General features: G+C 32.9%; 1 protein-coding gene across 3 annotated transcripts in view; it reads right to left on the bottom strand.

Annotated features, from left to right (window-relative positions):
- Positions 1-22,181, bottom strand: part of LOC142226655 (dnaJ protein homolog 1) — a 109,139-nt gene that overhangs the window by 82,835 nt on the left and 4,123 nt on the right. The window lies entirely within an intron of this gene.

Here is a 22,181-nt window from a genome sequence, read left to right as displayed (position 1 = left end):
TAATCAGAACACAAATACTAAAAATATATTCAATTACGAGTAGTTCGCATTACTGAAATTGTCGGTATCTCTAATGTAGGGGCACAATTTTTATGTAATTGTAAATGACAAATTTAATTTATAAATTGTTGAAATAATATCAAAGATTTTCTCGTGCCATTATTTATGACCCCTTTCTACTTTTATTTTCATCTTAATCACAATATATTACTATTGTGAATTGAAAACACGTAAATTTATCAAATTTCAATATGATATCGTTGATAAAATTGATCGTTGTATCGTAACGAAATTTTTCACCAGGCTTAGCTTGCTCTCAACGACGAACTCTCTTACATTTCAAATATTTTCAATATTAAGCAAAATCGAATATTTAATTAACATTCCATTCACAATGAAAAATAATAATTGAAGCTGAAATGTAAGTACGAAAATACTAAAATACAATAAAAAATTGTATTTTATTGAAACATCCCTGCACATTTATATGCAAACAATCACTATAAATAAAAATCCAAACTCTTATAAAAAGATTCTCCAGTAAACCACAAAGAAAAAATGCAAAATAAAAAATTTTACAAATCTGCATCATCAGAAATGATGACTATACTAAATTAATGCTAAAAACACATCTTCAATATGATTGATATTCAAAAAGAATTTCAAACAATTAAGCATACACAGAATACAAACCGAAAATCTATGGAAGAACTGCAAGCAATTAGACCATGGCCTTAGTCGATAACAAACAAAAAACGTCAAATTTCTCCATTATGGTCAAAGCTTTGGTAATAGTATTTAAAATAAAAATGTTTTTTGTTCTATGTCAACAAAAATTATACAATGTTAAATTTATCTTTATTTGATTTTAGCGCTTTCATTATTGTTATGGAAATGAGAAGAACACACCCAATTTCGTTACATTACATTCAGATTGAAATCGAAAATAAAAGCCACAATGTCGGAATATACACGACCACCACACAACCCCCACCACCGATTCAGCTTCAGTCCCCAGCAAAATAAACAAAATTTGCATATTTTATATAAAAATTGCGTTTATTACATAGCAATGTGAATAAAGAATCATAGACAATCATATATTGTATATGTATACACATAGACTTCATTTTTATTCATTCATATTATGCAAAAATTCAAAACAAAATTTGATTTTCAAGATCATTGTCATAAATTCCAGAACAACTTTTTAATGTATACCATAGTCGCATGTCACAGTCTGGGTCAACGAAGTTTGTGAGGAAAAGGTGATTTGAATGGAAATTACAATTTGATCGTAAAAGGCTATATATTTTTGATACTTACTTCGGAAAAGCTGAACACCCATAATCCCTTCAAACATTTGCAATCACATTTGACTCACAAATGATTCTTCCAACTGATTAAATCAATCATATATGATATCATTTTGGAGTCAAATATGAGTATTCTGCATAAAGAAAGTGTGCCCTCAAAACGATTCGCCTCAGTGAGTCTTTAAATAATCGTTTTTGTGATTGATTTGGCACTCCTTCCATATATACATTTAGGAGTCAAATATGAGTATTCTGTATAAAGAAAGTGTGCCCTCAAAATGATTCGTATCTATGACTCATTAAATAATCATTTTTGTGATTGATTTTGCATTCCGCATCGTTTATGAATCTTTACATGCAATGTTTTCTTTTTTAATTTTTATATTATCTAATATTTTGTATTATTTCATATAAAATAAGAAAAAAAAACTTAAAGAAAAATATGGTAATTATTGTTTTGTTTCATGTCCGTAAAATGCATTATATATTATATGGTCTTATTGTGTTAGCATATTTTTTTAAACTGAAAATGTATGTATTCTATTTCTCAGAAATACAAATTGTCAAACCAAAGCAAACAACAAACGATGATTTATCAATTACATGTATGTCGTTAATGACTTCTATATGTGCTCGTTTGACGATCGCTTTTTGTAAACTAACTCGGAAATAAAATCAATAATAAGTATGATTTTTTAATAATTCTTTTAGGCGTCGCGCATATGCAAATCAGCATATTGAAACAAAAATGATTAAGAATGTATTCTTTAATGAGTTTCATCACTCAATCTTGAGTGATTAAAAAAAATATTCTACAAAATGAGTTATAAAAGTGAAAACGTCACATTTTTGAATAACTAAAGAGTAAAAAAATACTCATGATTATAATTAATCCATAATTTAACATCAGTCGGAGTCTTAAAATAGTCATTCCAATGATCAATCATCCTAAGACTCTCAGAATGTTTGGAGGGATGAGTCACCATAATACTAATACTTGAATAAGTTTATTTGAAAATCATGTTCAGGAATATACTACCCAGAAGGGACAAGATTTGTACGGTTTATAGAGTTATTGGAGTTCTGATTTTCTTCAAAACTATCTTAAAAATCGTAGCATTTCAGCTTAGAAATAAGTATATACGGCTGTAAGTTCGGCCAGGCCGAATCTTATGTACCCTCCACCATGGATTCCGTAGAAACTTCTACGAAATCGAATTACTTGGGTTATGGTATCTTAAAACTTCTTAACATCGTTTTCTAAATTGTGAGTTAGTCCATACGTGGTATATATTAGGCAAAAAAGTTATGTATAGGTAGGGAGCCACCGTGGTGCAATGGTTAGCATGCCCGCCTTGCATACACAAGGTCGTGGGTTCGATTCCTGCTACGACCGAACACCAAAAAGTTTTTCAGCGGTGGATTATCCCACCTCAGTAATCCTGTTGACATTTCTGAGGGTTTCAAAGCTTCTCTAAGTGGTTTCACTGGAATGTGGAACGCCGTTCGGACTCGGCTATAAAAAGGAGGTCCCTTGTCATTGAGCTTAACATGGAATCGGGCAGCACTCAGTGATAAGAGAGAAGTTCACCACTGAATAGTCTAAGTGAGCCTGATACATCGGGCTGCCACATAACCTAACCTAACCTATGTATAGGTAAGTGTACAAATAAATACAAATCTATATGGACCTTTTGCACGATGCGCAGAGAGCCAGAATTGAAATATGGGAGTCGCTTATGTGGTTGCTATATACAATTATGAACTTGATATGGACCAATTTGTGTGTGATTGGGGATCGATTTATCTGAGGGCTATATATAACTACAGACCGATATGGACCTAGTTAGGCATGGTTGTTATACTAGCACAATGTACCAAATTTCAACTGACTCGTATGAAATTTGCTCTTCCAAGAGGCTCCAAAACCAAATCTCGGGATCGGTTTATATGGGCCGATTTCGACCAATTTTTGCATGGGTGTTTGAGGCCATATATTAACACCACGTACCAAATTTGAACTGAATCAGATGAATTTTGGTCTTCCAAGAGGCTCCGGAGATCCAATCTGGTGATCGGTTTATATGGGGGCTATATATAATTATGGACCGATGTTGACCAATTTTTGCATGGTCATTAGATACCATATACTTACACCATGTACCAAATTTCAGCCGGATCGGATGAAACTTGCTTTTCTTAGAGGTTCCGCAAGCCAAATCGGGGGATCGGTTTATATGGGGGCTATATATAATTATGGATCGATATGGACCAATTTTTGCATGGTTGTTAGAGACCATATACTTACACCATGTACCAAATTTCAGCCGGATCGCATGAAACTTGCTTCTCTTAGTGGCTCCGCAAGCCAAATATGGGGATCGGTTTATATGGGGGCTATATATAATTATGGACCGATGTGAACCAATTTTTGCATGGTTGTTAGAGACCATATACTAACACCATGTACCAAATTTCAGCCGGATCGGATGAAATTTGCTTCTCTTAGAGGATTCGCAAGCCAAATTTGGGGGTTCGTTTATATAGGGGCTATACGTAAAAGTGGACCGATATGGCCCATTTGCAATACCATCTGACCTACATCAATAACAACTACTTTTGCCAAGTTTCAAGTCGATAGCTTGTTTCTTTCGGAAGGTAGCGTGATTTCAACAGACGGATGGACGGACATGCTCAGTTCGACTCAGAATTTCACCACGACCCAGAATATATATACTTTATGGGGTCTTAGAGAATTGTTTCGATGTGTTACTATGTGTTATCCTATGGTGGAGGGTATAAAAAATACCTGCAAATATCCTTATACTCGAAATACTGTTCTTGCCTTGCATTGTACAAAAGCATTGTTCAACTGATTCAATCGCATCAATTGTAAGGGATACTCGAATATACTAAAAATCCATTCTGTGGAAAAGTGAATAATAATAAAAATTAACATAACAAAACAATATTGTGTATGTTCAATACTTTTGTTTTTCAAACAATGAATATTACATACACCAATAGATCTATCAAACCAAATTTGATGGGCATCAAGTCAATCTGTCAAATTAAATGACAGCGAAATTTTATTCTCTGCTCACAATTGAAATCAATAAGTGAATGTCGTTTGTTAATCTTGTAAAAGATAATTTGCATATTACTCCATATAGCTGGGAAAGCTCTATATCGATCCGTCATGCATCTCTTGCCATAGACGAATTTCAATTTCTACAATAGAGACATGTGAACGTGATGAACTAGCCCCAAGATAAAAATTCTAAAACATTACGCATATGGAATGGCCAAGGTCCTCTCCCCCAACTGGGCAAGGTTAGTGGGTGAAGCATTTTAGAGGTTAAACACGGAATAGCAATGGCATGGCGTTAAACTAGTGACAACTCATTTTCGCATTTTTTACTTTGATGAGAGTGAGAGAAATAGAGAGTGGGAGAGAGAGTGTTAGTGTAAAACACAAAAAGGGCAAACAAATTGATGTGTAGGCGTAAAAATTTGCTGTTTATCTAAAATCCATGAAAAAAAACATTTCTTTTCAAAATTTGGTATTATTTTTAAAATTTGAACAAAAGCTATTTAGCTTCCCATTAGTCATTCATCATCGAATGTAAACAATCATAAATGGGTGCCCAAATGAGTTGCGGTTCATTGAAAATTGTTTTTTTTGTTAATCGAAACAAGGGAAAGTATATGCGAATTTTTTAGTTTTTTTTTCACAAATACTGAATAGACAAAAGGCTCACGAATGATAATGGAAAGTTATAGCATAACATACTATGTTCTTTCGTTACATTGTGTTTCTTTAAAATATTCAAACTTTTGTCTCAACCCTGCCGGCGATAAGAACCACAGTTCTGCTTTCAAAATCTTGGGGGTACACTTTTTTCACAAGTTGAGGATAAATTTATCTCACATGATGAGATTACACTCCTTCACAGCAGTAAATTCCCAAAAAGTGGGAAAGGATAACCTCAAAGCAGTAGCATGAAAGGTTAGGTTAGGTATAAGGGCAGCCCGATATTTCAGGTTCACTTAGACTATTCAGTCCAAGGCGGTCATGCTAACCATTGCATTGGAGTAGCATAGAAAATTTCCCATTGCTCTTTTAGAATCAAGATTCGAACTTTCCATACAATCTGGGGTAGAATTAAATCTCTTCGAAAGATACACATTCTTTACCAATTCGGGGTAAAACTTAATTACAAGTTTAAAGGTACACTTTCCTCCCAAGTTTTTTTTTTTACATGTTGAGTGTACACTCTCCCAGAACCGTAAAGCTCCTAAAAATATGAAAATATTACCTTCCATTTTACTTTTGTTTCGAAATTTGGCCATACATATTCCTCACAAGTTTGGTCACAAAGTGTGTGAAGATTTTCCTCACAAATTGGGTGTACACTCCCCCACAACATTAAAACCCCAAAAAGTGCGAAAATATCTTCCATTGTACTTTTGTTTCGAAGTTTCCTAACAAGTTAAGGTACACATTCTTCATAAGTTTGACCGCACACATTTCTCACAAGTTTGAGAACAAAGTGTGGGAAAATTTTCCCCACATAAAACTCATAGATATAGCACAGAACATATATCTCCTATTGTTCTTTTTAGTACAATTTTCGAACTTTTCTCACATGCTGGCGTACTACTACCAACCTTGCCAATAAAGTCATCACCCGATCTCCAGGACAGAAATCCGAAAATGTAACAAATCGAGCCAATTATTCCAGGACCTTTACCTATGTATCCGCCAATCTTGCTAGAAATAATAACCGCACTGCCACTGTATAAAATTTCATACACAACCATGTTCATAGGGACATCAATCGATTGAACTCTCTGGCCTTCCAGGGAACAAAACAAATTTCACAGTGTACAATTACTTCCCCCTTTTCCTTCAATGTTGAATTTAAATTCCAGCAGACTTCCCAATATAACTCCAAGATATTCCATTCATGGAAAAGTATTTCAGCTGGCATCAAAACTCCCTTGCAATATGGAACTACATCCATCCTTATAGAATTAACTCCTAGGCCATCTTGTTTGATCTGCTCTCAGATGTGAATAGTTCTACAAGAACGGAAATAGATCCGTTTTGCATAGGATCTGGAATAAAATGTACAAAAATTGACGATACTATTTCAGATTTCAATCTTGTCTTGTATATAGTCCGATCAAAGTCTTTCTAAATCATTTTCCAATAGATCTTGAGTGGATTATTCATTAACACTACAAGGTCACTTAATCTAAATTAACCATTTTTTTCAATCTAAATTAACCATTTTTTCCACCAACGGTTTGGATATCATGTAAATTTATTTGCCTGTAACTTTGACATATTTATGACCATAAATAGCTCCACATGTCTCGATGACGATTGTGATGGTGGGCATACAAATTATGAACTTCATTTTTCTCAACGCCAATCACATGTAGTTCAACAACACAAGCAACAGTACATTCACTAATAAAACACACAATAAAATGTTGTTCAATAAATAAAAAGTAATAATGGTCACAGAAATATGGTCATATAAAACAATTGTTGATTGGTGGGTGACAACATTAAGTCAGCAATCAGTTTGCAAGAGTTTTGGTTCATTGTATCTATCCTATGAGGGAGAGGGTTGGCGGATGAGTTGATAAGCTCTCTGGATCAATCGCAAATTCGATTAGATTTCTAAAGCTTGTGGTGGCTATATCTTACAGGATTGGAGGGTGCATCGGCACTGGAATAATTTGCAATTAGGGTTTGGATGCTGGCTACATTAGAGATTATCGTAAACTTAACAGGTGCTCATAGCTAATGTGTGTCTAAACTTATGCTACAAAAGTGTGGTCACAATCGCTGACAACGACCTGGAACAATGGACGATTCGATTTGGTTTCTACAGCTTTGGAAGTCTATATTGGGTTTCGGGTGCCGGCTACTTTCATCGATTTGATGATTAACGTGAATTTCGCATTTGCTCATAGCCGGCGTACGTTGGCTATCAGCTGCAAAAGTGTGGTCGATATAGCTGATAAGGTCGCCGGATGAGTCGGTAAAGAACAAGAATAAATCGCAATTCGATTCAGTTTCTACAGCTTCAGAAGTCCATATTGGGGATTGGGAATTTTGTACATTCTTCGATTTAGGGATTATTATGAATTTTAAGTTGCTCTTAGTTATGTACCAGAAATCTGGTTTCTATTTATATCGACCTGGAACAAGCGGTAATTGGAGTTGGTTTCTACATCTTCGGAAGTCGATATTGGGGTCGTGAGCTTTCAACATTAGATAAAGGGAACTGATGAGGATCCGAAACATCTGTTTTCCCAACCATTTTCGACAACATTTTATTTCTATAGAAAATTTTGACAAAATTTTATTTCTATAGAAAATTTTTTCAACATTTTATTTCTATAGAAAATTTTGCCAATATTTTATTTCTATAGAAAATTTTGCCAAAATTTTATTTATATAAAAAATTTTGCCAAAATTTTATTTCGATAAAAAAATTTTGCTAAAATTGTATTTCTTTACAAAACATTGCCAAAATTTTATTTCTAAACTAAATTTTATAAAAAAATTATTTCTATAGAAAATATTGTCGAAATTTTATTTCTATAGAAAATTTTTGGGGAGGAATATTTTGCAAAATCTACCAAAACTTCAAGAATTCTTCCAATCTACAAAGCAGTAAAATATCTACCATTTTTGGTAGAATCCTACTAACTGTGGTGAGAAGCATATACATTATTATTTTATGGCAATTTCGATTGTAATTAAAAGTGCAACCTTTACAAATTTGTTTGCAGAAAATAAACAACTGCGCTGCATTAGCTTTTGGGTTCAGGAATTAGGAACTTTATTAGGATGATACTATAATTTGGGCGAAAAAATAGGTAGGCTAAAAGTTGTATAATCCTATGATTATACTTTTTCGCCGAATCGATATCACCTTTAATACAAATAGTTTTATTAACTTTAATTTATACTAATTAGATTATACGGATGAACGAACTGAAAGCGCTTTATCCGATGGAATGATTGTGCGATATTCGTTCAAAATATGTATGCTTGATCTCTTCATTTAGACTTACTTAAGGAAGTCACAAGCTAATACAACTAAAAACCGTGTAATTCAATTATTACCCATAAAACTGCCATGTAATAGCTATACATTTCACCCACAATTACTTGTGGCTTTAAATGATAGATGCACAGTTTTGTTTTACTAATTAGTCAATTTGTTTAGATATTTGTTACCTTCTCAGGCAATAAATCAATGCACATCTACTCATCTATTGGCCATGGTAAATTTTGAAAAAATTGCCCCCCAAAACATTTAAGTCAACAATGAACGACACTTTTATGGATGATTTGTTTCACAAAATTATATTTTGTCTAAATGAAATCTAATAAATTTTCCATACAAATGAAAAGATTCGTAATAAATTAAAAAAGAAAAAAAAAAACAAGCAAACAACTGGAATTGATAATAGAATCAAGTGTAAATTGCAACCAATTAAAACTACTTTCGAAACAATGAAGCTTTTATTTTCTATTCATGTGAGACCATTATTATTTCAAATAAAACAACTCATCATCAATCGACAATGTCAGTCCATGCATATACATGTGACAATTAATTGCAAGGAAATTAAAATAAAAATTGTTTTAAATAAAGAGAACTGAATATTTAATACATATATTTAGCTCTCTCTCTCCCCCTCTCTCTGATCTGTCCTTCGCCTTGTTTTATTTAAAACACCTGAACCGATTTATATGAAATCTACAACGAAAGAAGAGGTAGTTGCATATAAGGTAGACAGATATCTCATTTCGCAATATTTTGTAAAGAACACATCCGATCCAATTTACTTAATCTTTTTAAGAACATTGGCGAAGTTAGGTTAGGTTAGGTGGCAGCCCGATGTATCAGGCTCAATTAGACTATTCAGTCCATTGTGATACCACATTGGTGAACTTCTCTCTTATCACTGAGTGCTGCCCGATTCCATGTTAAGCTCAATGACAAGGGACCTCCTTTTTATAGCCGAGTCCGAACGGCGTTCCACATTGTAATGAAACCACTTAGAGAAGCTTTGAAACCCTCAGAAATGTCACCAGCATTACTGAGGTGGGATAATCCACCGCTGAAAAACTTTTTGGTGTTTGATCGAAGCAGGAATCGAACCAACGACCTTGTGTATGCAAGGCGGGCATGCTAACTATTGCACCACGGTGGCTCCGAAGTTGCTGACGTAGCTGTTGCCAGAAGTAGAGATTTGTCAATGTTTTAATATTTTTATGGGCAAAAATCGCATTCAAAAAATCTGAAAACTTTTTTAAAAAACTCCTTAGATGTGTGTTGCAAAAACTAAACAATTTCCCTAGTTTTTTTTTTTTTTTTTGTACATACTAAAAAGTAGCTGTATAGCCAAATATTATTCAGGAAACTGATTACTTATTAAACAAGCACTATGTTGTTAAGCCAAGAATAATTTCTCCATATATGATACGAACTTTTCTAAAAATTAATTATTCATCCATCAAACGAGCCGCACTGAATCGATATACAATACAACTACGTCACTCACGTTTATTATTTGCAAATATGTATGTACATGACTTGTTTATTTTCTACAGTTCACAATAGTCTCACGCATTATTGAATAAATCGAATTAAATCATTTGGTTCGTTTCTTATTGCTGCTGACCAGCTTTTATCGAAAGTATTAACACCTTCGCTGTGGCTCCTCAAGATCAATAAATGATACAGAATAACCATGGATTTATTTCAAATAGACACACATACAAACAAATGCAAAAATGATATGTGTTAGTGTTAAATACAAATCAAAACATTTGAACAAACATGTGCTTCCATCAAACGGCAATGAAAGAGAGAACTCAGAGAAAGAGGAAGATAATAAACCGTTTTGCAAACTCACCGTTGTATTATAAACAGTGTTGTCAATACAGAGAATTTGTGGATTTAGAGTAATAATATTAAACATTTTGAGTCCAAACAAAAAATGACTTATCCCAGCCGAAAGTACTCGATGAGAAAAGAAAAGCAATTTCGGGATTTTGCTAGAAAAATCCACAACTCGAAAAATTTATTTTTTCATTCCTCCGCCAACAAAAATGCTGACTATATTAAGTCGGAAAAATATCATCTTCGTGCTCAAAACCGCAAAAACGCAGTTTTAAAAAATATGTTTTCCGGGAAATGTATAGTACTTCTGTGTAATAAGAAAACAAAATTGAAAATCAAATTCCCAAAAAATGCAAAATCCTACAAATTTGAAGATAAATAATATTTACCAGAGATAAAAGTAATGTTGGCAAAAAATCTGTGATGTGTAAAAATATATTCACTTTTAAAATAAATTGTTTATTTGGGTTAATGCACACTGTATCTTTAAGATAAAACCACTATTTTTGCAAAAAAACACACACATTTTGAAAAAAATCAGAATCGGTGTTCTTATGCATTTAAGGATTACGCTGCTTAACATATATAACAAATTATATATCCATATAATCTGATACATGCTTCGTATTATCTGATGTCCATTTTGTTGAGAAAAACAACAAAGTATGCAAGATTGCAAAGGAAGATTGGGTTAGGTTAGGTTAGGTGGAAGCCCGATGTATCAGACTCACTTAGACTATTCAGTCCATTTTGATACCATTGAGTGCTGCCCGATTCCATGTTAAACTCAATGATAAGGTATCTCCTTTTTATAGCCGAGTCCGAACGGCGTTCCACATTGAAGTGAAACCACTTAGAGAAGCTTTTGAAACACTCAGAAATGTCACCACCATTACTGAGGAGGGCTAATCCACCGCTGAACAAATTTAGGTCGAAGCAGGAATCGAACCCACGACCACAAGGCTGGCATGCTAACAATTGCACCACGGTGGCGAAGGAAGGTTGATAACTAAAATGGTGAAAAACCAGACATAATGTCACAAAGAGTTAAACAATGCTAAAAATCCATACCATAAACAAACAGCCACTAATAAAAATTGTACGACCATATAGTGTGAAAATCAAACACAAAAAATGTTGGCAACACTTCTTTTTAATATTATTCCATGTAATTCTTCAGCTAAAAACACTAATTCCATACAATCTAATTTCAATCTCAACACATATTTACCTTCCACTAATGTGTTTGTTAGTCCCCAATTTTCTCCCACGATTTGGTGATTATTTTTCACTTTGTTTTCATGAGATTCTTATTGATCTCTGAGACATATTGTTCTCACCTAGTGGTGAGTGTAAGAAAAATCAAATACTCATACCCATACACATGAATAGAATAGGAGGGTATCAAACAACTGCAAAAAAAGCGTGGTTGCCATAGGCTAGCTGCTGCTGTTGGTTTGATGGTTTACTCTTTGTTAGCCACTAAACGTATGCGTCATATTTTAAAAATACTACTAAACTGGGAACAACTACAACAAAAACAAATAAAACAACGACTATACATTGAAAAAAAAAAATAAATAAACAGAAGCACAAAAACTATGGCACAATATTTAGATAAAAATCGGCGGAAATAAACTTAATATAATAACAAATGTTAATAAATGAGAAAATGTTGAATTATTTGATATACTACACTAAAAGCATTTGTGTCACAGTTTATTTAAAAAGAAATTTATTTCTGGATAAAATGCAAGGCTCTTGTTGAGCCTTGAGACACCACAAAGTGAACAAAATGTTTATGTGTTGCACTAAAAATTGTTTATAATTATACTGGTAGCGAAAGAGTAAAGAAGTATCTGAGCTTTTTTCTGACGAGAACATATTTTTATACAAAAACTGCACTCATTTAAATTGGTAACAATTCATGTCAGGTACCTTGTATACGAAATATGTCAAAGGATACTCAAGATTAAGCCGCACTTAAAATTGGTCTTATTTATTATTTTTTTTTTATTTGTGGCGATTTAAATATTAAAATTATAAATAAATTTCTATTACTTTCAAAACGTATGCGCCTTTATTTTTTGTCGTCTTATTATTAATATTTCATTTGCATTGTTTAATAAGTTTTTCCACATTTTTGTAGAGAGAGGACAGATGCCAGCTAAGAAGAGCATAGGCAAATAAGATCCACCGAGAGATCGTATTGAAGAGACACTAAAATACAAACAATAGTCAATCATTTTGAGTATATACGATCAGAGTTGAGAGGTTTCTCTGACTTTATTATTGTTATTGTTTTTTTTTTTTTATATTAATAATTTTTATAGTTGACGGAAGCCTTCCTTACATCTTATTATTATTATTTTTTGTGCTCTTTATCTTTATTATTAGCGCTGAATGTCGTTACTTTTCGTTGTCTGTTTGGAGGCCAACAATCTGTGAAAAGACAATAAAATAAAATACGACATCGATTCAAGATAACTACCTTATTGTCTTCGATTATTTGTTTTCGACCGAAAATTATCAAATAACGTGCCTTTTGGTTAAACGTTTTTCTTTTTGCTTGATATTTATTTTATATACCTCTACAGGCATGTGAGTTTTATTTATTTATATTTTTCACAATGACAATCAAAACAATTTTTGCAAAACCTTTTTTTTTTTGTCGACTCAATGAAGTATTTAGCCTGATACTAAGGTGGTGTTTTTGGCACATTTAATAATAATCTACGTCACCTTTCTATTAACTCTTCGATTCATATTTTCTCTTTATGGCTATTCTAATAGCTGACCGTTTTTATGCTCACCTATTTCCATTCTAAACGAAACACTCCCTTGGTCTCGCTCACACATTATCCTAATATTTTTCTAAAGATCAAGCACATATAAAATAAATTCAGAGCTTAATAGGCACTTTATGCTCAAAATCCACATTATTCGTGAGTTGAAATTTCTTTTATAAGGCAATTGACAGTTGAAATCTAGTTAATGTGCATTTTAGAAGTTTGGAAGAAGCCGTTGTCGAACTTAGTTGTCCAATTTGTAAGTTTTTTTATTTTATTGTAACTTCATAACGAATAAATAAATAAAACAAATTCGATATTTTTTTAACAACAAGTGACTATCTTAGATTCTCTCCCATTATCAACCAGTGGATAAAATTTAAATGTTTCTCCACAAATAATCTAACTTATTTTTGTATACCGATGATTCAAATTCCACATGTTGTCCAAAATAATTTCAAAATATTTCGTTATTTGCTATCAACATTTAGATCGGTAAATTACTCATCAATTTTTCCCCGAATATTGAATATGAGTATTAAGTACACGGAAAAATATATCACCATAATATTCCCAATTAAAAAGATGTTTGAATTTGAAAGCGTAGTCAATTAAAAAATTAACAAATAATTACAATTATTTTTTATACTTAAATATTTAATTAAAATATTTATTTCAAAATTCAATTCAAAAAAGTTTATCTTCAATTATACACAGGGAGAAACATTTTTGTCATATACAATCTAATAAGACAAGTTTCATATTTGGTCCAAAATAATTTTAAAATATTTCATTATTTGCTTTCAACAGAAATCAGAAAAGTGATCATCAATATCACCAAAGTATTTCCAATTAAAAAGTTGATTGGATTTTAACACGTAGTAAAAATGTTATTTCCATTCCCTGTTCACAATTTTAAGTAAATCGGAGGAAAATTTTGATCTACGGTGGTCTGTAAATCGGACGACATATGGGAGCTATATCTAAATCTGAACCGATTTCAACCAAATTCGATATGCATATTTATAATGTTAGTTCTACTCCCTGTGCAAAATTTTACGTAACTCGGGGTAAAACTTTGGCCTCTGGGGCCATAGGAGTTTGAGCCGAAAAAGGACCCTGTGCCATATTTGAGGACGATCGGACTTAAACTGCGAGCTGGACTTTGCACACAAAAATACATCAACAGATTGATACTAAAAGATGGGTCTATGACTACTCCTTCTCGGCGTTACATACAATTGCACAAACTTATTATACCCTATACCACAGTGGTGGTGAAGGGCATAATTAACTGATACAATTAATTTATAAATAAAGTTACTTAAGAAAATTATAGAAAAATTTTAAATTTTTAATTAAAATATTAATTATCCCAATTAAAATTTTAATTAAATAAAAACAATATTTCCAATTAAAAAAAGAATTCAAATTTTGTTTGGAAATATTTGCTTTCTATATTTTTACAATTCAATGATTCATTAAATTTTTCAAATACAAAGAAAAATCCAACTTTTAAAAAATAAATAAAAATGCAAAGAACAATTGATTGCCTCAATTAACAAATTAAATGAGATCTACAACCAAAATCAATTAAATTTGTAATTGTGGCGATTAACACAAACAGAAAACAAAATTTCCGTGTAAATTAATAGCGAAAAAATATTTACCTCGCAAGAAAGTTTATATGACCTATTTTTTAGTATACAGTGGAATCTCCCAAAGTCGGACACTCTGAAAGGTTTGAAGTGGCATCCCGATTTATTTCAGGCTCACTTAGACTATGCAGTCCATTGTGACACTCTGAAAATTGACAATTATATGAGAAGTTTTCTGATAAGTGGACACCTGCCAAATGTTGACAATATTTAGGGAACCATGAGTGTCATGTTCTGAGAGGTTTCACTTCACATTATTTATGACCATGTTCCTAATATTGTAGATTTGTATATACCATTTAGCCGTCTTAATGGAATCATTTACCATCTTCACAATATGACTGAAAATCTTCTGGTACACTCGGCATTTTTACTTAACGTAACTTTAGCGTTTTTGTGTAGCTAGATTTTCAATGGGCAAAGTGGGCCTGGTTTTTGTATTTTATCTCCTTGTAACGAAAGAAAATTCAAACTAAAGAAATTATTTGACTAAATAGTTTATGCCACATTCATTATCTCATAAATTTTTGCATAATAATTTACACCTTATAGACCACAGGGCCGGTCTTGAACCCAAATCATATTCGGCCATTCTAATTTCAAAATTAAATTCAAAAATAATTTCGCCTACATTAACATCAATTCCTTCATACGCATTATTGGTTTATTTAAGTTTGCTATATTTTGAAAAAAAAATGTTTTTTTTTTCAAAAAGAAATACAAATTCATGGTTTCATATCTTTAAATAAATTCTATTTATAGCAAATATTTAGTTATTTTTATGTGTTTAAATTTCCTTTTCTTCGATTCGTTGGTTCTGTAGGATTTTCGTGTGAATTTGAATTTGGTTGAATTGGTTAGTTTGCACAAAAATATTTTTGTTTTTATTTTGAAAATTTCCCCGATAATACGGCCCGCCCTCCTGGCTCTTTGTATAAGTTTATTCTTGCTATTGAATTGTGAGAAATATAGCGAATAAATTCATATACATGTTATTGTGAGGTATATTTTTCTTGAATACGTTATACATTTTTCGTTTATATAGAGACTTTTAGACACATAACAAGAAATCAAAAAAAAATTTAAATTGTATAACTATATTCGATTCAACTCTATGATAATAGTAGGTTATGCTGCAAATGTTACGTTTTATTGCTGATTTTTTTAACCAAAATATATATTAGTTGTGTTTTTTTTACATAAAATTTAATATTTCCTTTTGACTTGTTTGTGTTTTTTTATTTTACTTCAAATCTCCTGTAGGGGAAGTCGTTATTTAAATAGTGTTTCAAATACAAGAATAAATTATAAACTAACCTGCATAAACAATTAAGAACTCTATAATTGTTGAATGTTTGGTCATTTGCATTTAAATTTTTTGGTTGCTGATAGTATTTCTAAAATTTATTATTGTTTTTTTTTCGTCAGCAATTGCCACTTTTGGCAAATACTATTAACTAAATAATTGATGATATCCTAAATTCAAATACTCGTATTTAGTTCTATTCACAGTGTTTTAATAAATACATTGTAGGATATAAACAAGTAAGAAAATTCTAAATTCGGATGAGGCCGATTACATACAAACTGGTCGTTTGAAGTTGTTCAAAATTTTATAGGCTACATTTATTTTCTTAACTGTTTGGTAAAATGTTCAAAAGTTCAAGAACTGTAGTTGAAAAACGGAAAAAATCGGTGATAAAAGCGGTCTTATTTTCAACACTTTTGCATTGTTTTGTTTGGAGTCAAAAAGTTGAATTTTGCATCACAGTATTATATTATACCCTTCACCAATTTGTTGACCAAAATTCAACTTCAATTTGTTGTTGTTGGGAGCTATATAAAGGTATACGTTCCCATATACATATATTTAAATCTGAACCGTTTTGGACAAAAGTTTTTACACTTCTACAAATTTTTAGGCTTAGACCGGCCTTAAATCCGAACCGAGTTGGTTGATTTTTTACGAGACTCACAAAACTTTCGGACCAGATCGGTGATAAATATATGTGTCAACTATATCTAAATCTTAACCGATTTTTGTCAAATTGTCTTTGAGCCGAAGTAAGATCGTTAGATTCTGCACATAAAAATATTAAACAGAAAGACGGACAACGTCACGCTGTAGTCCTACAATTTAAGTGACTATAAGAAATCGTTTTTGTTTTTTAACTGAATTCAATGTAAGGTATATTATAGTTCGATATGCCACACTTCACTCTTTAATTACCTATTTTAATTTATACGAAATACTAATTTAAAAAAAATAATTTAGATAATCAGTTTCAAATACTAAATTCTGAATCACAAACATGTTCTATGTATTAATATGAGTATTATGCGAATACATTTTTGAAAGGAAGTCGAATTCATTGAGCCAATATTTTCAGTTCAATTGAATAATACCAATTACGTTATAATAAATTTATACAAATTCGCAAATGAAATATTAAACGTGATTTTGAACGTGTTCTATTAAAATTGCATTTCAAACAAGTCTTAAATGTGGATTGGATACAATAAGAAAAATTCATTCATTCTATCAAGGAGCTAACACAGTAGCTTGGCGTTTTAGCAGTGTTAGCCAAAACAAGTATAAACGGCCGTAAGTTCGGCCAGGCCGAATCTTATGTACCCTCCACCATGGATTGCGTAGAAACTACAATCGAATTACTTGGGTTGTGGTATCTTAAAATTTCTTAACATCGTTTTCTAAATTGTGAGTTAGTCCATACGTGGTATACATTAGACAAAAAAAGTATGTGTAGGTAAGTCTACAAATAATTACGAATCGATATGGACTTTTGCACGGTACGTAGGGAGCCAGAATTGAAATATGGGGGTCGCTTATATGGGGGCTATATACAATTATTGATATGGACCAATTTTTGTGTGATTGGGGATCGATATATCTGAGGGCTATATATAACTTTAGACCGATATGGACCTAGTTAGGCATGGTTGTTAACGGCCATATACTAACACAATGTACCAAATTTCAACTGACTCGGATGAAATTTGCTCCTCCAAGAGGCACCAAAACCAAATCTCGGGATCGGTTTATATGGGGGCTATATATGATTATGGACTGATATGGACCACTTTTGGCATGGTTGTTAAATATCATATACTACCACCACGTACAAAATTTCAGCCAGGTCGGATGAATTTTGCTTCTCCAAAAGGCACCGGAGGTCAAATCTGGGGATCGGTTTATATGGGTGCTATATATAATTATGGACTGTTATGAACCAATTCCTGCATGGTTGTTGGATACCATATACTAACATCACGTACCAAATTTCAACCGAATCGAATGAATTTTGCTCTTCCAATGGGCTCTGGAGGTCAAATCTGGGGATCAGTTTATATGGGGGCTATATATAATTATGGACCGATTTCGACCAATTTTTGCATGGGAGTTGAGGCCATATATTAACACCACGTACCAAATTTCAACTGAATCAGATGAATTTTGGTCTTCCAAGAGGCTCCGGAGGTCAAATCTGGTGATCGGTTTATATATATATTCGGGGCTATATATAACTATGGACCGATGTGGACCAATTTTTGCAAGGTTGTTAGATACCATATACTAACACCATGTACCAAATTTCAGCCGGATCGGATGAAATTTATTTCTCTTAGAGGCCTCGCAAGCCAAATCGGGGGATCGGTTTATATGGGGGTTATATTTAATTATGGACCGATGTGGACCAATTTTTGCATGGTTGTTAGAGACCATATACTAACACCATGTACCAAATTTCAGCCGGATCGGATGAAATTTGCTTCTCTTAGAGGCCTCGCAAGCCAAATCGGGGGATCGGTTTATATGGGGGCTATATATAATTATGGACCGATGTGGACCATTTTTTGCATGGTTGTTAGAGACCATATACTAACACCATGCACCAAATTTCAGCCGGATCGGATGAAATTTGCTTCATTTAGAGGCCTCGCAAGCCAAATCGGGGGATCGGTTTATATGGGGGCTATATATAATTATGGACCGATGTGGACCATTTTTTGCATGATTGTTAGAGACCATATACTAACACCATGTACCAAATTTCAGCCGGATCGGATGAAATTTGCTTCGCTTAGAGGCCTCGCAAGCCAAATTTGGGGGTCTGTTTATATGGGGGCTATACGTAAAAGTGGACCGATATGGCCCATTTGCAATACCATCCGACCTACATCAATAACAACTACTTGTGCCAAGTTTCAAGTCGATAGCTTGTTTCGTTCGGAAGTTAGCGTGATTTCAACAGACGGACGGACGGACGGACATGCTCAGATCGACTCAGAATTTCACCAGAATATATACACTTTATGGGGTCTTAGAGCAATATTTCGATGTGTTACAAACGGAATGACAAAGTTAATATACCCCCCATCCTATGGTGGAGGGTATAAAAATAATTCAAGTAAGAAGAAAGAAGAGTGGACAAATTTCTGTATATACCCAGAAAAAAATTGGTATTAAAAAAATTGGAAGTTCTTCTAAAGGCACAACTTTAAAAGCACTTCCAAAAATGTCCTCCCAAAGATGTTCTTTAACTGCAGAGGAAGTTCAATTGAGCCAATTTTTTTAACTCGCTTTTTTCATATTTTTAATAGCAAAAATATATTTTTTTTTTGTTTCAAATGGATTAAAAACAGATTAAGAATTAATAAAATGGTACAAATTATTAAAACTTGGCCGAAAAAAATGCTAAATACTTTCTAAAAAAAATTGCGAATTTTTGAAAACATTTGATGTTAAACATTCCAGACACGCGTTCTAATGCATCAAAAATCATAAAAAAAAAATAAAAATTATTTATTTGTCAAAATATCACAAAATTTCTTAATTATCATCCAAAACACTGAATTTGATGCAAATCCAGTTCAACGGCTGTTGAAATGGTGGACATCCGTCCTATGACAAGCCCATATTAAATTCGTCGCTTCTGTGCCAATTTTGCACCACTTACGGATGCAAAAAGAACATTTTCACTACATGTAACATGTTGATACTTTTCGTTTTCTGTAATCATTTTTTTCAAATGATTTTTGTGATTTTCAATACAGAAATTCATGAAAAACGAAACATTTTAAAGTTCAACATATGCAAACTGCATGACATAATACTCATAGTGACGTCTGGTGCTTCTGTATGACAATGACAAAGTATTTTTTTTCTGTGTGGTCTTTCAAATGTGTATCATACAACACGATTAGACTTTTAAATGAAGAATTTCCATATTGCAACCTCGAAACCCTAGTGGTATGTTGCGTATGAATAACACAGCAACATGTTGCATCACTCATACGCACAAATTCTGTTATCTGCTCGGAACTAGAGGTGTGCACGTGAGTAATATTTTGCTCACGCTCACGCACACTCACGACGGAGAAATCTTATTCACGCACGCTCACGAAAAGAAAATTTGTACTCACGCACGAAAAATCTTTTAAATGTCGTAACTCATGAAAAATATCGTGACTCACGAATTATTTTATGAGTAATTTACCTGTGGAACCTGACTGAAACATGAGTATGGTTAAAATCGAAATCGTTATAAAACTATAAATGACTTCAACTTGTATGCATTTTATGTTCGTAAGCGGGATTATTTTCGTGAGCGTGTTTTTCCGAAATTCGCTACTCACGCACATTCACGCTCACGCACGACAGTTGGTTGGTTAATTACGCTCACGTACCCTAACGCCGTTGCCGTCAGCGTGACTCACGCGTGAGTCACGATAATTTCGTGTCACGTGCACACCTCTACTCGGAACAATAATGTTATAACACAAAGAACATTGTGCAAACGGTGTCGCCATTTTCGCAGGTCAAAATGTAATAATCAGTGCTGCCGCTACTACTTCAATCGAAGTATTTTGCTTCATTTTCACAAAATTTACTTCGTCACTCCTTCTTCCAAAAATCTGCTTCACTTTTTGTTCTGCTTCAAATTTTAAAATTTTTCCCATATTACCTAATTGTTTTTCCTATTCCTTTAATTACGATGAACATAGCGGTTTTAATCATTGAATTATTAACCGATGTGGACCAATTTTTGCATAGTTTTTAGAGACCATAACTTACACCATGTAATTTCAGCCGGATCGGATGAAATTTGGTTCTCTAGAGGCTCCGCAAGCCAAATCGGGGGATCAGTTTATATGGGAGCTATATATAATTATGGACCGATGTGAACCAATTTTTGCATGGTTGTTAGAGATCATATGCTGAAACCATGTACCAAATTTCAGCTGGATCGGATGAAATTTGCTTCTCTTAGAGTCCCGCAAGCCAAATTTGGGGTTCCGTTTATATGGGGGCTATACGTAAAAGTGGACCGATATGGCCCATTTGCAATACCATCCGACCTACATCAATAACAACTACTTGTGCCAAGTTTCAAGTCGATAGCTTCTTTCGTTCGGAAGTTAGCGTGATTTCAACAGACGGACGGACGGTCATGCTCAGATCGACTCAGAATTTCACAACGACCCAGAATATATATACTTTATGGGGTCTTAGAGCAATATTTCGATGTGTTACAAACGGAATGACAAAGTTAATATACCCCATCCTATGGTGGAGGGTATAATAAAATGAATTCTATTGTTTTGTTTTCAAAAATGTATGCTACTTCAATTTTATTCAATCTACTCCACTTTTTCCCAAAATCTACTTCACTCAATTTTTCACTAGCGGCAGCACTGGTAATAATTTACGATATGACCAATTTTGCATCAAAATTTGAATTTTGTATCGAATATATAGTTTATAGTTTATTTAAGGGCAGAACGACCTGAAAATTCATATAATATAAATTGATTCTTTATGTCAAACTAATTACCAATTCAAACGACCATATTAAATTAAAATTAATTTTTTATTTGAAATGGCGACAAATCGTGGCAATAATCTAAAAACATTGTTGCCAATTCTGCTGTAATCTGCCGTTATTTTGGTCTATTTTTATGCAACGCATCCGCACAGTTTTTATTCCGTATCTTACACTCTAAAATGACTAGTGTTCTTTGACGCCAGAACACTGGGAATATGTTCGATCCCTTATTAAAAGTTTATTGGAAATGGACTGGATGACCATTAATATATTATTTTTAAAACGTTGTTCATAAAATATAGTCCATACTTTGAATGGTTGATATTTTTAAGTCCTTAACTCATGCCTTTCGTCATGAGATATTCCAATGGGGAATTTGGATGAAACTTGGCTTTAAAAGGCTGAACCACGGTTTCTTGCAAAAGTATTTGTTTCTTTGAATTAATTTCGGCATTCCTTCTCCTTCGGTGGCTAACGTCAAAAATTAATGAAAGGGATATCAACGAATTGTCTTAAAATCGACCACCTCGAAATATAAAGTGACAAAAACTCTACTGTCTCATTTCTCAGAAAATTTGTAAAACTTTATAATTCACAGATATAATATCTTCTGAAATAAAATTTTTGA

Source organism: Haematobia irritans, chromosome 2 (genome assembly GCF_050003625.1).
Source record: "Haematobia irritans isolate KBUSLIRL chromosome 2, ASM5000362v1, whole genome shotgun sequence".
Classification (NCBI taxonomy): Eukaryota; Metazoa; Arthropoda; class Insecta; order Diptera; family Muscidae; genus Haematobia; species Haematobia irritans.
This window is presented reverse-complemented; position numbering and strand designations above follow the sequence as displayed.